Source organism: Parasteatoda tepidariorum, chromosome 5 (genome assembly GCF_982258835.1).
Source record: "Parasteatoda tepidariorum strain Cologne lab strain chromosome 5, Ptep-v5.0, whole genome shotgun sequence".
In the NCBI taxonomy this organism is placed as follows: Eukaryota; Metazoa; Arthropoda; class Arachnida; order Araneae; family Theridiidae; genus Parasteatoda; species Parasteatoda tepidariorum.
The window spans coordinates 77384219-77400746 of record NC_141759.1 but is presented as its reverse complement, the minus strand read 5'-3'; the positions used below and the strand labels follow the sequence as shown (position 1 = coordinate 77400746).

Genomic DNA, 16528 nt, shown 5'->3' with positions numbered 1-16528 from the left:
GTAAGTACAGCTTTCGACAGCAGACGCCGAGATTTTGCAATCATCGTGAATGGGTTATTACCTGGGGATAATTGTTTTTCATCGAATCTTTCACGGAACTCTCTGTTGAAGAATCATTCGATTTAAAACCAATACCATTTTCAAAGTGTTAACTCAATACAATAGTATTTAGACCTTGCACCCGATTGTCAGTGTGCGAATAAAACATGATTTTCCGGAAAAAATTCCCACTATTTTGCTATAAAATCCGAACTGTTGGTTATCGACTGGTTTGTGGTTTTTATAGATAGCTGTTTTTATATATGTTTTCAACTTTTTTATAATGAAACCCACTTCTAGAACAAATAGACTGAAAGATTTTGATAACCCTTCCAGTAAAATCAATTTTTGAAAAATTGTTGAAAGAAATGTAAATATTCTATAAACTAACGTATAATGGCTCAAGTATAATAGTTATTTCAGATTTTGTTGTTATATCGGTAAGAAATATTAGACAATGACAAGAAAAAGTGAATAAATTCAGATTATATCGTTTTCTTAAATGTATTTTTTAAAAATCCATGCATTTAATCTGATGATAAAAATTTCATTGACTTAAATGAAAATAAATAATAGCGATTTTTTATAATCCCGTTTTTTGTATTTAAAGACAAATACCTATAGTAATAATTATTTTCGATGTAACACTTTTGAAAAAAAATTTAATTATTAATTTCTTGTCTTGCTGAACTGGCGAATACCTTATTTCTGTCTAATAACATAAAAAAATAATGTAAAAAAAGATTAAAATTTTAATTAATCGTGAATTATGTTTAGGAATAATTAAAGTTATTCATATCGGCTTTAAAAATAAAGAGCAAAGTATAAAATGATACAATATCTATTTTAGACTTGAATTCACTTTACTTTCATATAGTTTAAACGAATGAAATAAGTTAAGATTTTAAACATCTGTGATTAAATACAGTAGGATATACTCAATTATAAACTTGCGATAAATGCTCTTAATTCGAATTGCTATTTGTTATTGCTTGTAACATAAATGCTCATAATTAAATCAATTTATAATTTTATTCTCTTACGTTAAATACAACGACAACAATGTTCATACTATGCAATTTTCGTATAAAAAACTTGCAAACTTTTTCAAGATAGATAAATGCTTTGCTTATACTACAAAAATATCCCTTTATAAATGAAATTTAATGAACAATTAATACACGTTTTTTTTTATTATTTTTTTTTTGTTGTTGAAAAAAGTGTTATTAACAAGTGTTATTTCAAGAGTAATTTAAAGACAGAAATATATTAGCCAGACTCTGTGTATCAGCTATCAAAATACCTTAAAATATTGTCCATTTTGATAGAATATTCTACAACAAGTACCCAGTAAAATTGGAAACAAGGAATGCGAAGAAGCTCAAAATCCAAAGCATTTTGAGTTCTTTTTTTTTTGTAGAAAACACCTGGGGTCTGTCCAGACATTTTGTGAAAGGTCCGTTTTTTATAAAATTGTGAAAAAAATTACTTGTAATTTGTGAATATAAAATAACGTTAAATCACATTCCGCTTTTGTGATTTTGTGCAAATAGGGTCCGTTATTGCAAAAAAAAAAAACATTTTCAAGGAGTTTTTAAATTATAAAAGACATACAAGATTACGCTCAACACTGTAAAATTATAATTAAAAAAATTAAATTTTAAAAAATAAACAGAAATTGCAGCTACTAAAATAGCGATGCAACATATAAATATTTAGTATTTAGGCTATACTGCTGAATGCAAAATATTCATTTCGGACGAATAAAGGAAGAAGCGCCTGCCGAAGACAAAAATTAGTTCATTTACATGTCTTTCTTCCTCTCCCCTTTCCTGGGAAGGGTTTATTCGATTAACAAAACAATAATGATGATAAACAAATTGGTGAAGGGTCCGTTTTTAAGTTATAATATTTTGTGAAGGGTCCGTTTTTATAAAAATATATCTCACTGGAGGAGACCACAAAAAATTCATGTAATTGCGCTTGACTTTTTTGTAACTTGTCACACTTATCATAATGTATATCAGAGATTGAAACAAAATATATTTTAAGTGCCATATTTCGTGCTAAGTAGATGGTATAAGTCCTCTACTTTCTAAAAATGTTTATTTCCAGGAATTAGTTTCCGTAAATAGGCCTTCAAAGGGTGCGTAGCTAAATTATTCAACAAAAAATAAGCACCTTTTAAGCACTAAAAAAATGTTTTTAAGCACGAAAAAAAACTTTTGGCATTGTTTTTGACAATTTTCAAAAATCATGAAATTTTGAATCATGTAAAACAAATGGCGTTTTCATGCGCTACACTGATACGACTGACAATACGCCGAAATTGATTGGGGTAGAATAAATTGTGAAAACGTTGAATAGAACAATATGAACTGTGTCTTTTTGCATATTTCGTACCGAAAATCAACATGGAAAAATCTCATTTTAAAAAAAGGAAAATTTAGCACTTTTTAAAAACACCCAATGAAAAAAAGCACAGGGCATTTAAAAAAACGAAAATAAGCACCTTCAAGCACTTTTTAAAAACGCTACGCACCCTGCTTTATGCATCAGCAATTTTTTAATAACTATCGATATAACAGTTCACCTTAATGTCCAAAATGCTGCATTAGTTCCAGATCAACACCTAAAATGAGCTGAAACTTAAATTTGTTTTGAAAAATTTGATGCAAAAATATTAAGTGGTGATGGCAAAGTTCTTTACCGTGTGAACACCAATATCCTTATCAAGGGTCTGTTTAGAAGAATTTTGGGTGCGTCAACAAAAATTCATTGAAGGGTCCCTTCACTAAATATCTTTTCATAAAAACGGACCCTTCACAAAATATTTTAACTTAAAAACGGACCCTTCAGAAAATAATTTATCTTTTAATCGGACCTTTCACAATTTGTTTTTGTTTATCTTCATTATTGTTTTGTTAATTTTGACCCCGGAACAATTTGAGACAAAAATTTCTTTACCACAAAAAAGAACAGAATGTTTCTTGGCGAGATTTCGCTTATGAACTACAACATTATTTCGAAGAATGGATAACCGGCATCAAAATTACAGATTTTAAAAGGCTTAAAGAACTAATGATAGTGGATCAATTGAAGCGAAAATTGCCGTCGGAAATTCGTGATCATTTTATAGATGATTTATAAAAGATCATTGAACTGAAACCTTTCATAGAGCAATTAGAAACATATGAAACCGCAAGAATCCGAGTAAACAAAATTGATAATAAATTTAAAAACTACCTACAACCAATACAAAACAAAGATCTCACCGCCTCCTCTCAAGCTCCACCTTTCAATATCAATGCATCATGTTTTTACCATACCAAAAATAAATTGTTGAATACCAGGGGTCTGTCCAGACATTTTGTGAAAGGTCCGTTTTTGTAAAATTGTGAAAAAATTACTCGTAATTTGTGAATATAAAATAAACGTTAAGTCACACTCTTCACTGAATTGTGTGACTTAACGTCACACAATTCAATGAAGAGGGAAAGGGAAATAGGGAAAGTTAACGGACCCTATTTGCACAAATTCACAGAAACCAGGGTCCGCTTCTGTGAATTTGTGCAAATAGGGTCCGTTATTGCAAAATAACTTTTTCAAGGAATTTTTAGATTGTAAAGACATACAAGATTAGGCTCAACACTGTAAAATTATAATTAAAAAAATTAAATTTTAAAAACTAAACAGCAATTGCAGCTACTAAATTAGCGATGCAACATAGAAATATTTGGTATTTTGCCTATACTGCTGAACGCAGAATATTCATTTCGGACGAATAAAGGAATAAGTGTCTGCCGAAGACAAAATTTAGTTCGTTTACATCTGTCCTTCTTCTCCCCCCCCCTTTCCTTCCTGGGAAGAGTTTATTCGATTAACAAAACAATAATGAAGATAAGCAAATTTGTGAAGGGTCCGATTAAAAGAAAAATTATTTTGTGAAGGGTCCGTTTCTAAGTTAAAATATTTTGTGAAGGGTTCGTTTTTAGGAAAAGATACTTTGTGAAGGGTCCGTTAACGGACCCAAATTTCTTCTAAACAGACCCTTGAATACAAAATGTTATTCTTGTAATAAGTACGGCCATATAAGTATAAATTGTGATAAAAATATGGTTAAATCTAGACATTGTAATAAAACTGGCCATAAAAGCAATGAATGCGCAGAAAAGAAAGTACTTCATCACAGTGTTCAAAATACATACAAGAATTTTGAAACAAATATTCATTTTTAATTATGAAATTTCAGCAGTTTGTGACACTGGTTCAGAAATTAGTATGTGTAGCCCGGCACTCTGTCAAAATTTGGGGTATATTCCTCTTTAACTTTTGTTGTAACAGGTATCAGTTCAGAAGAAATTCCCCCCCCCCTTGGATATTTTAATGCGGATGTAAGCATTGATAATTTTGTTTTAAATGCTAATATTCATGTAGTAGAAAACATGCAATTTTATTTTATTTTGGGAATGGATATTTTAAGTTGCTTAGACATTCATTTTTCCAACGGTCAACTCACTGTTCGAAATTCGAGCATACTGAAAGTAGTAAATATAAATCGCATAATTCCTTGCGAAAGTAAAAACATTCATTTTATTCCCCACCAAAGCGGAAATCAAAATGCAAACATTTCTTTCACGGGCTCCTTTCAAGGTTAGCAATACGCAGTAACCCCCCCTCCCCTCTTATGCTAATTTATGATCAAAGAAAGGCTCAGTTTTCTGATTATATTTTGACTTCGGAATATTCGAATATTAATGAGGCTTCGCCCAAATGGGAAACTTTTTCTTTCTTAACTCAGATATTTAATGCTATTGACCTCGATGAAGTAGATTTATCTCACATACGTAATAAATATATTAAGAGAGAATTTATTTATTTTGATTAACAATAATAAAACGTCTCATATTCAGGGGAGATTGTGAGTCCAAGTCAAAATTCCGGAAAATTTCTTGAGTGAAAAAAAAAACGTTTTAAATTGGAAATAATTAAAATTTACAAATATGTCTTTCTTTCTTGAGTTTATGATTATAACAACTATTAACTGATAAAAAATTAATATTAGTCACGAATATAAGCTTATAAAGTATCTCTCTGGCTCTCCCTTACAAACAAATAAAATAAACTGTGTTTTTAAGTTCCATCTTTGTAATTTGATTTCCGGAAACTTCTGTGATCAATGATTTTTTGAAACGTCTGGTCCCTTCGATCTCCGGAAACTTCCGGATCACTGAAAATGACATTCTTTATCGATACGATAATGGTAGGCATCTTTTAGTAATACCAGAAGCGATGCAAAATGATATCATTAAAGAAGCTCATAGTAAGGGACATTATGCATGCACTCACTAAAACTGAGGAAGCTATTAACAAAATTATTATATTCCTGGTCTAAAAGAGAAAATACAATCTGTCCTAACAAAGTGTGTTGACTGTATTCTATGCAACCATAAGCGAGGAAAGAAAGAAGGTTTCTTACACCCTATTCCTAAAGAAGATGTACCTTTAAGTACATACCACATTGACTTTATAGGTCCATTGCCTTTAACAAAAAAGAAATATCAGCATATTTTTTCTGTGATTGATGGTTTTTCTAAATTTGTATGGCTTTACCCCGTCAAAAATGTAAGTGCTCAAGCTGCTTTAGAGAAATTGCTGTTACAACAGACAACGTTTGGTAATCCCTCCAGAATTATATCAGACCGTGGTGGAGCGTATGTGTCTAAAGAATTTAAGGACTATAGTCAAGATGAAGATATTCAACATATTCTTATTACTACTGGAGTACCTCGTGGAAATGGTCAAGTAGAGAGATTGCACGGAACTCTCATTTCCATTCTCACAAAGTTATCCATCGATAACCCAATGGACTGGTATAAACACGTAAACGATGTTCAGCGATTTATAAATTGTAAAATTTCCACCTGTACAAACAAAACGCCATTTCAGCTGATAACAGGAATACCCATGAAAAACAATGAAAATAAAATTTATGGATTAAAGAAATTTTAACCGGGGAATATGAAAACTACTTTATGAAATAATGATAAGATCTTAGAAGTGATGCACAGCAACGACTTATGGAAATTCAAGAGCAGAATCAATCAACCCACAACAGAAAGTGCTAACAACCCCACAAGTACAGAAAAGATGACTTAGTGGCGATTCAAAGAACACAATGTGGAACTGGTTTAAAGTTGCGTCCAAAGTTTCATGGTCCTTATAAGATTGTTAAAGTGAAATACAACGACCGATATAAAGTAGAGAAAGTTGGGCAACATGAAGGTCCTAACTTAACAACCACTGCTGTAGACTATATGAAGCTATGGACTTATTAGTGCATATTTACTGATGGAACGGTGCAGCTTTGTTTTTTTTCCTTCAAAAATTTTTCATCTAATTGTCATGTTTATTTTGTATATTGCTTTGTTTTTTTTTCTCTTTTCAGATTTTTTGAGTCATTCTCTTAGATTTCGAGGACGAAACCCGTCAAAATAACCGAGTTTCAAACATGAGAGACAACAGCCTCTGAGTTATCACGCCAGATGTCGCTCGCCTTAACGAAATGCAACGAGCTTTCTCGATGTAAAAGAAGAGTTAGTCTGTTGAAGTAGTTTCTAAATGAAATTGGTTATCTTAGTGGTTAAGACTCTGAGTGACTATGTTATTAGTTAGTTGAAGTATGTTTCTATGTGAAACAGGAACCTGTGTGGTTCGATCTTAATTAAGAGTCTGTGTGACTCATGCTATTATTAAAGAATAAGCATAATCATTAGTGGTGTTGATTGACTTTATTTAATGGTGACCACAATACCATTACATATATATATATATATATATATATATATATATATATATATATATATATATATATATATATATATATATATATATATACATACAGGGGTCTGTTAAGAAGAAATTTGGGGCCCTTCACAAAATATTTTTTCATAAAAACGGACTCTTCACAAAATATTTTGACGAACTTAAAAATGGACCCTTTTCAAAATGATTTTTCCTTTAATCGGACCCTTCATTAATTCGTTTATCTTCATTATTGTTTTGTTAATTGAATAAACCCTTCCGAGAGCAGAAAACAAGAAAGATGGATGTAAACGAATTAAGTTTTGTCATCGGCAGACGATTCTTTCATTATTCGTCGGAAATGAATATTCTATCGTTCAGCAGTATAGGCTAAATATCAAATATATGTATGTTGCATCTCTTAATTTAGTAGCAGCAATTGCTGTTTATTTTTGAAAATGTAATTTTTTTTATTATATAATTTTACAGTACAATTTTATTAAACTTTAATTTATGCTGTGAAAGGTGACAAATAAAATAATGTGCACATACAACATAATATAAATGATATTGGAAACTATTGGTGGTTCTTAAAGAGTTAAGTAATGGTTTGTAAACATAACATTATTTATTTTCAGCTGTTATAATCATCCCTTTACTTATTGTTACAATCATCCCCAAGACGCCATTTCAGCTTCATTTGTTAAAAGCAATGCTAGTTAATTAACAAAACTAATCTTCTTTTTTTTTTTAAATGTTAATTAAGGTGTCCACTTACATATTCTGTTTATAATTCTTATTTGTTTAAACAAAATTACTTTGTTACATTATAATATTCGAATACCAAAAAAAGTACTTACGTAGCGGGGAAATATCTTTTGTGATGTAACTCTTTCAAAAGTACATAAAAATGGTTACCAGTTGGGGTGTACATGTAGATTTATTAAATACACTTTGCACGCCACCTAGGAACCAAATCTAGAACCCGACACTCGAAATTTTTGCTCTGTTATAATCGTACCCTGTTACAATTGACATCACTCTCCCCTACCCCCAGAGGTATTGACTTGTTAATTTCACTATGTATACCATATATTTTTAATAGAAAAAAAAAGAATATTATTTTTTTATTTTCTTTTAACTTTATATAATTGCATAAAGGTAATTAAAATATTCAATAAATTATCATATTAAAATTGCAAAGATTATTGATTGGATCTACATATATTTAAAGGTATAATTACACAAATGCTAAAAAAAGAAAGGTTCCTTACTATTCCTAATCAATCCTTACTCTTGGAACCCATTTAACACGTCACTGGAACCCTATAACTATGTAGTACATATTTTGAGAACTACTGCTTCTGTAGCAATTTACAAGGCACTTGGTGTTGGGCTGAATGTGGGGGTATAACACCCCCACATGACGTCAAGTATCAATTCTCTGAAGTGACACATTCTATAATCTTATATGAAGATTATTTCAATATATATTTCTTACTCAGGGTTGTCACACGAAAAAATTAACAAAATAGTTGCTTTTAGTAGCCTAAAGCATGAAAATAGTAGCCAAGAACTAGGAAAATAGTTGCCTAAATAAGAACAAAAATTCATCAAAAATATGACTAAAATTTTGTTATTGACTTAATTGTCATATACCATGATCCATTCAGTCAAGTTGGTGGCAAATATGATAATTTTTATGTAAACGTGAATATATATATATATATATATATATATATATATATATATATATACACACACATGAAAAGTGATTACTCAAATTCGAAATTCACGCATCGTAATATCGTATCAAAAATTGCTTTTTTAAATCACACGGAATTTCGTAGCAATAATCATTAGAAAGGGGATCGAGAAATGAAATAGACTTACAATGGAGTCTGTGCAGATTGAATTAATTAAAAAGTGAAGACACAAATTTGAAATTCAAAATTTTCAAAATTTTTTATTTTTTTAAGAAAAAAAAAGTTCAGCATGTTCCAAAACTATCTTGTGGGGTACAGATTTTCCACCCAATTTTTGCTTTAAAAAAAATATATATATATATATATATCGCTAGGAGTACAGAAAAGTCTCCCAATAGTTTTCTTTTCCTGAAAATAGTTGCTTTTTAAGCCTTTTCAGGCAAAAAAAGTTGCCATAGTCGCCTCATGCCAAAAATAGTTGCATTTTAGTCTCCTGTGGCAACCCTGCTTGCTTAACACGAAAACAGGCTTGAAGCAATGTAGAACATAAACAAACTAGATACGCAACGAAATTGCCAGGTACACAAAACAAAAATATATCACAATTACAATAAAATAGTACATAAACAAACAATAAAATACATTAACAAATAATAAATCTAAGTTAAGTAGACGACGTAGACGAAGAATTACATTTAGATAGAGCCCATGAATTAGACAGTCCGACATAACTAATACTAACATAACGTTAACTTGCGAACTTGTTTGCTCCAATATTGCTTGATAGGTCAGCTCTGATAGCATAGGAGCCTACATTTCGAAAAATTCAATAATAGATACAGTCTTTAATTAAATTCAATTAAGAAACTAACTTCAAGTGCCAAAATTTAGCTCAACTCAAACACATCATTTTACTTATAAACAATCAGCTGGAGCTGATATCATAAGTCACATGAGTAAGTATCCGTTATCTTTTTCTTTTTGAAGTGCAAGTGTCCAATAAAAAAATATTTCAAATATTCAAACCAAAGTAATCATTCTCTATAAATAATTATTAAAGTGTATAAATTGATTCCTTTTTTTATTTTGTCATTTAACAATATTTATTAATTAGTTTGAAAAGTTTGAAAGAATTAATTAGTTTGAAAGAACTTCTAAATATATAATTATGCAAATACAATTTCATTAAATACAATATGTGTATGAACATAGATATTACAATTAGTGTCATTAGACCGACAAATAAAATAGTTTTTCCCCCAAATTCTTAGAAGAGAGTAAAAACGAAACAAGAAATTTAGTTTTTTTTTTTATCATTTCAAAAACATGGGATAACATTAAATGAAATTGATAAAATGTATTTACCGTAAAACGTGTTCATTTTATAATGCAAATAGCAGTAGAATTATAAATTTGAATAACAATATTAATACTTCAATTAATTAATTACATCATTAAATTTTTAAATTACATCTCTGCCTTAATTACTTACCTATTTTTATTAAAATAACGGTTTTTCAACTTTACCAAAATGTTCTTGGACTGTGATAAAAATTTAATCCTTTTGGCGACAGCTCCGATTCCGTTGAGATATTTAATGAAAATAAAACCTTTAAATCATGTGCCAGTTTCAGAGACACCAGGAAAATAGTTTTCTTTTTCACATTCGACACTAATTCTGGATAATTTCTAAGAAACCACCTGCACAACATTAAGTCAATAAAACGATATTTAAAAGTTTATTTAAGTGTACTTAAATGGACGATTATTTGATTTATGTTTTCATCATCATAAGTTTTTGATTCTTTCTTAGTGAATAAATTATGTTTTTAACTGGCAATAAATATCGTTTGAATGAGATGAATATATCAAGATATAACACAGATCACTTATCAAAAATATTTTTATTTTTCATTTCTTTCCTTTTTACTCTGATGATTCATCGTTGAAAAATATTATAATCAAACATTTCTAAAAAATAAGCTCTTATAGGATTAAGCTCTAGAACTAAAATAAATTTTCTTACTTCTGAATAGTTATATTTAATTCATTATGCAACTTGATAAATGTCTCAACGTGCATCATCCCCACAAATTTATCCACATTTATTACGGATTCTGTTTAGAAAGTATTGAGTCAAACAGGGGAATAAAAAAAATACTAACTCTTTGTGAACAATCTTTCATGTAACTTACATTTTGGAAAGTTTTACATGTTAAAACTATTGGTACAACTTGAAAGTTCATGCTTTGAACCATTTTAAAAAATTTGTCATTTTTACCTATGCAATATTTGGATCATCCAAAATGAGAAAAATAATACCATCTTTCTAGTTTTATTATCAGTTATTTTATAATTATTCCGTAGGATTACAATACTTTATTATAATGCCTTTTTAGTCATAGTGGCATTGAAAAAGGAAAAAAAAAGCTTATAACTTCGGAAATTTCACTTGGGTTAAAAGAACCAACTTTTTCTCAAAGTTTCAAGCATGATGGTATATATATATATATATATATATATATATATATATATATATATATATATAGGAGGTTTGTGGAGCATAAGAGGACATAAAGACAATAGTTTAATAATCAAACTTAACATTTAATAGAAATAAGGAAATAAGTTTAACAACAGTTTCATTACCAGTGAGAGTTGTCTACTTGCAGTGCCGGATCAAGTATGATTGTGAAATTGGAATGCTCTATGGAAAAGAGTTAGAGTTAACTATAAATTCGGGACTTGTCCCGTCTGGACTCGATGGCACCGTTAGTATCGGGGGTTTCCCTTCTGGCCTGGCAGGCGGGGCTGGCGCCTTCCAATGAGGAAGTAGATGATGAAATGATGACGGTGATGCAAAAAAAGGTAATAGTATTAATTTAATAATTAATTTTTATATTATTAATATATTTGAGGATCATGCAAAAAAAAAATAAACGAAACGCGATTTATGTAAAAGTAACAAAATTCAAACACATGTATTTATTAGCATAACTTTTTCAAAGCATTGATATGCTCTTAAATTATTAAAAATGAACACTTTATTGTATAATCACTTTCAAATTATCAAATTTCACTCTATTGTACAGGGTTTGAATGGTCTTTAGAAAATTTAAAAATGGTTGCTAATAATCTAATGTAGAAGTTACGAATTTCTTTTTTTTTTTTTTTTTTTGCTGCCCCTTTGAAATTAAAATTTTTGTATCGCCAATTACATTACGAGTCAAGTGGAGAATACAAAATTTAGTAAATTACATTTTATTTTCTTAATAATGCAATGAACCTAGATTTTGTTATATTTAACCAATAAACGTGAAAATGTCAATATGAGTTATACCGAAATATGAGTTATAACCCAGACGTTTTTACTCGGTTTACTTAGTTTACTGTTGCAATGTAACAGTTTTAAGTAAAAAAAATCTAGGTTCACAACATGTTGAATATAAGTAGTAGACATATAGATAAAATAGGCCTGTTACAGCTGAAGAAAACGCTCGTGAGATAATCACTAATAAATACTATTTATTTTTCAGATTAGTTTCATATATTTTTAAAATAGAATTAATTATCTAATAATAAAATAAATAATAATTTAATACTCACCCGTTTTTTAATTTTGTCTTTTTAGAAATCTTAACTTAGAAATGAATACCGAGAAATGGAATAAAAATTCACTCGATTTATTGCTTTTTATACTGAAAGATAAACGAGGCATAATATTTACGTTGTTGACTTGGAAGCAGGTGATCAAAAGCATACGGAATAAAGCAAACTACCGAATAAATATATTAAGTTTAAAGGGAGATCCCCCTTTTTACTTTAAGAAATTTTATATAATAGGAATATTTTAATTTGCTATTATTAACTTACTCTTTGACATTTTAGATTAAAAATGAAGTTAATGAAATTAATAGGTCAATATTGTGTAAGAAAAGAAAATTAAAAAATCAACGGAATGACGAACGAATGTCTCTTAAGAGCGGTAATTTTTATTTGAATTTGAATAATATTTAATCCCATCTAACTTGATGAAAATAATTATAAATCATCATTAAATGTTTCCTTAATTTATTAAATTTTTGTCGCACTTCAGATTTTTCTTTAAACTTATTTAATCGTCTACGAAACCCATTTTAACGAATGCCCTGAAAAATATTTCAGTGTATAATCGCGAACCCGTAAGATCAGTATTTTGGATTGATGGCAGGGAAGGATCCAGAAATTTTTTCTGGGGGAGGGTCATAGACTCAGATTTCCCTTATGCCCCCTTAAATAAATTTTAAAATATGTTATTTCTTTTGTGAACTATTAAAAAAAATATTATTTATATATTATTAAATTTTTTTTTTGGGGGGGGGGGTCATGACCCCTATGACCCCCCCCCCTCCCCGCTGGATCCGCCACTTACTGATGGCATATTTTTTACTCAAAAGTGTGGGTGGCCCTTAAACGATTTTTTCAAAGTTTCATTTTTATGATCATTTACATTCTCGCTTCATTGAAAAATATTTTGAGGATAAACCTATTGAAATAAAAATAAATTTTTGTTTTAATTTTCTTTTTATTTTATAAAAGAAGACCGGAAAAAATCATTCAGCCCTTCTTAAATTATCAGAACTTGGTTTTATTCGAACTTTTGAAAACAATTTTCAGGAGCGACTATTCTAATATAATACTGTTCAAATATAATATGTATGACCTATTCCTGTAGGTTATATTTATTATATTTGAACAGTATTTTAAGATTATAAAGCTATTAAATGAATAATCCCAAGAAACTGTGGCGGTAAAACATTGATTAAAAAAAAACTTGCTTCAGAAATATATATATTGGATATAAGAGTCGACTTATATCCAATATATCCGACTTATATCCATTTTCAAGGCTTGTCAGACGTGAATGCCTACCTCAAGACTAGCAATAAAAATAGGTGCCCATTTTCAAGACTTTCATGTCTGATGGCACTGTTTAAATTATTAATTAAAAACAATACTAATTAAATCATTAATTAAGACTGCTTAAATTATTAACAAAATGAATAATAACTATAGTGTTTCCAATACATAGAGCCGAGTGTATGTTTCCCCATGAGATAAATACAGTCAAATCTCGATATCTCGAACTTGAAGGGAGAGGAGAAAAAATTCGAGATATCGAAAATTCGAATTGTCGAAAATCGCATGTTATCGATGTTAGAATAAAGAAAACTGCTCTTTACATACCTTATTTACTATTCCATATTTATTCTAAGAACACCTTTTACACTTAAAAAGATTCAATTGTTTGCTTTAGAGATGTGTAAGAAAGTTTGTCTATAACACTTTCTAAGTAGACTTTAGCTTTAAATGTCTCCTCTGACATATTCGGCTGTCTCTCAATAAATCTCCTTACAGTGTCTACTGCAGAAAGTGCTTGTTTGAGAATTGGTTATGATTATGAGAATTAGTTTTCCATTCTTAAAAATTATTTTTTTGGAATATTTTTTTATTTTCGGAAAAAAAATCTACGCTATTCATGGGAAAAAAATTCAAGTTATCGAGGGATTAGAAAAAAAATTCGAGAAATCAAGGTTTTTTTAACATTGAGTGTATAGGAAATTTGAAGGAAATTTTTTTTTCTTCGAGATATCGTATAATTCGTGAAATCGAGGTTCGAGTTAGCGAGGTTCGACTGTATATAGATAGATTATGAATTTGGGTGCAAATGTGTTGCTTTACTACTTCAAGTACTGACTACTTGAAATTTTTGCCCTAAATAAACTACTGCACTGTACTTCTTAATCCTTTCTTTATGATATTTTTCAACTATACGAATAAAATTATATTAATTCATCTGAATTTACCACTATTAAAATTTATTAATTAAGCTTACAATTTATCGTTTTTTAATTATGATTATTTTAACAAATCTGATATTTCTCAGGGTGATATTAAAAAAAATCAAAATAAAAATATTTTTAAAAGCCACGCTTTTGTAGTGGAGAATAATAATTAAAAGACAAAAATTTGAAAAACGAAAAACGTGGGGTGCATGAAATACATAACAGTACATATATATATATATATATATATATATATATACACATTTTCTTACTCATACACATGCACAACCACATACACATTCACATTCAAATACAATTACAGATATACATACACATATTCTCATGAGCGCACTTATTGTTACTGTTATGTATTTCATGCTCCCCACGTTTTTTCGTTTTTCAAATTTTTGTTTTTTAATTATTATTCTCCACTACAAAAACGTGGTTTTTAAAAATATTATTCTTATTTCATTTTTTGTACTCACTTCCAAAATCTCAATTTTTTCACTCACTGAACACAAAACTTTTCAACTGACAAGTGACACTAATTTGAAATAATTGAATCGACAACAAAAGACAATCACGAAAATATTAATTTTTCTTTAATTCTAATTTTATTTTACTTTGTAAGTCTTTTTTCTCTTCATTTTCATGCATTGTCATCCAATTCTGAACTATGTGCCAAATTTGTAGCTACTCGGGAAGTTAGTTTAAAATCGATTACAAAATTCCACCCGAACAGACATACACGAAGGCAAGTTGATATAAGCGTGGTAATAATAAAAGAGAAAGCACTTAAAAATGAAAATGCTATATTTATATATAAAATAATATCACTTACCAGAGTAGTAAAAACGAATGAAACTTATAAAGATCAATTTTTAAAAAAATACAAAAATTCATATGTAATTATTATTTAATCTGAAATATTAGTTATTACATTTATTAGATGAACAGAAAACAAAGAGAGTACAGTAGACAAGTTGCTGCTGTTAAATATCAGTCTTCTAAAGACAGATTAAAAAAAAAAACATACCACGTGATCCTTACTTAGCACGTTTTCCCATAAGAAACATTTTATTATCTCTTTCTATACTTTAGTTACTTGTCACTAGAAACCACAGATATTTTATTCCTTGGTAAGTTCAAGGTTAAGCCTTAATAGACATTAACAATTGCGGATGTTATAAATATTTAATGAACAGTTAAGACAAATAACTATTATGTCAATGTTACCATTTCAGTTCAAAAACAAGTTTATAATATAACCATAACACAGTTGTTGAATAATCAGTCCGGAAATTCAAGATCTACACAATGTTTAAAGTGATTATAAAATAATTATTAAATAGACTATTATTTTTAAACATACTTAAGATGTCTTTTATATATGGGTCATTCTCACGAAAACTGTGATTTTTCAGTTCATAAAATCCCAAAAAAGTAAAGTGAATAAAAAGCTCTTAAACTTTTTATATTAATAGAAATATGTAATGGCATTATAAAGAAAGTATATATCCTATAAATTACACTTAATATTTAAATTAATTAATTTTTTAAATAATTAATTTATAATAATTAAAAATTAATTAATTAATTTATAAATAAATTAATTAATTTAATAATATAATTTATTAATTTTTTAATTCATTTTTCAAATTAATTAATAAGTAAATTAATTATTTTCACTATTTAAAAAGTGAGGGAATGACACTAATAGTGAGAGAATGATATTTTATTTTAATACATGTTTTTATCTAAGTTACATCTACCTAAAGTTTGAAAATGATAACATACTAAGTATATCTAATATTTATTATAATTTAGTCTTATATATTTAATAGTTTTTACAGGTTTGGGAAAAAAAAATGGCTGGCAAGATTGAACAAAAAATTTTAATAATATACTCATCTTGAATCATTCCCTCACTTCAGCGTCATTCCCTCACTTTATACACTAGTGAGGGAATGACGAATTCAATAAAATTTAAAAATAACAGTTAGGCCTAATTAATTTCTGAAGTCAATCACATACAATTATATTCATACAAGAAAGCAACATATAATTATCCACTTTCTCGATGAAGTTGTAATTTATTTTACTCTAAAAAATGACATGAGGGAATGACAAATGTAAAAAATTTTACCTGTTTTG

At 28.7% G+C, this 16528-nt stretch overlaps 1 protein-coding gene across 1 annotated transcript in view; it reads right to left on the bottom strand.

Annotated features, from left to right (window-relative positions):
* Window positions 1-11400, bottom strand: part of LOC107454530 (uncharacterized) — a 35937-nt gene extending 24537 nt beyond the window's left edge. The window contains exon 1 of the mRNA XM_087162867.1: window positions 11199-11400. The gene's annotated coding sequence lies outside the window, so the exon portion shown is untranslated. The remainder of the gene's footprint in view (window positions 1-11198) is intronic.
* Window positions 11401-16528: the final 5128 nt, after the last annotated feature.